General features: G+C 43.7%; 1 long non-coding RNA gene across 1 annotated transcript; it reads right to left on the bottom strand.

Moving 5' to 3' along the window:
* Positions 1-34: 34 nt before the first annotated feature.
* Positions 35-780, bottom strand: LOC147819814 (uncharacterized). The gene is made up of 3 exons (XR_015436359.1): positions 720-780; positions 230-403; positions 35-91 (listed from the first exon to the last, which is right to left on the bottom strand). It is a non-coding gene; the product is annotated as an uncharacterized LOC147819814 (long non-coding RNA).

The following is a 780-nucleotide window of genomic DNA, read 5'->3' as shown; positions in this document are numbered from 1 at the left end:
ATGTGCAGCTGTGTTCTCATGAATCATACTTAAAACACACTCACACTTCCTCACACCAGGTCTCAGTCTCTCCAGTCCACCATGATCCAACCTGGAGGAGGAAACAAAGTCAGAATCAACTTCATCACCTTCAGTCATATCCACCATACCAAACATAAAGCAGAGCTCCTCAGTTAGAGAGGCAGGGAAACAGTGTGAGAGCTGCTTTTGTCTGTCCATCTGTCCATACCTGAGAGTGTCCAGTCTCCAGTGTGGATCCTCCAGTCCAGCAGACAGCAGCTTCACTCCTGAGTCTCCTGGATGATTGAAGCTCAGGTCCAGCTCTCTCAGATGGGAGGGGCTGGAGCTCAGAGCTGAGGCCAGAGAAGAACAGCCTTCCTCTGTGACCAGACATCCTGACAGACTGAAAACATTGCACTGCCTTAAATTCACTTGTTGAGGACCTACTCCAATCCTAAACCATGTTGATTTGTTTTTTCAAACAGAGGTTGAGTCGCTAAAGTACGACTCCTATAAAAGTTATGTCTCAATGACATGAGTAATGCAAGTACATACCCACAAACCCAACCTCACTGTCAGTGTAAACTCTCAATTTAAAACTAGCTAACTTAGGAAAATTCCTCAGTACAATGTTAATACGTCAATTAATACAAGATCATATAAACAAATAAAAAGCCTCTATGTTTAATTCTACTGTTTAAAAACAGCTGTATTCTGACCCGAGAGTTTCCACTCTGCATTGTTGTCTCTCCAGTCCAGCAGACAAAAGCTTCACTCCTG

The sequence above is a fragment of the Seriola lalandi genome, unplaced genomic scaffold (genome assembly GCF_002814215.2).
Source record: "Seriola lalandi dorsalis isolate HSWRI2012SDOR001 ecotype SW California unplaced genomic scaffold, Sedor1 jcf7180002044583, whole genome shotgun sequence".
Taxonomy (NCBI): Eukaryota; Metazoa; Chordata; class Actinopteri; order Carangiformes; family Carangidae; genus Seriola; species Seriola lalandi.
The sequence above is the reverse complement of the archived record's forward strand: the minus strand, read 5'-3'. Positions and strand labels throughout refer to the sequence as shown.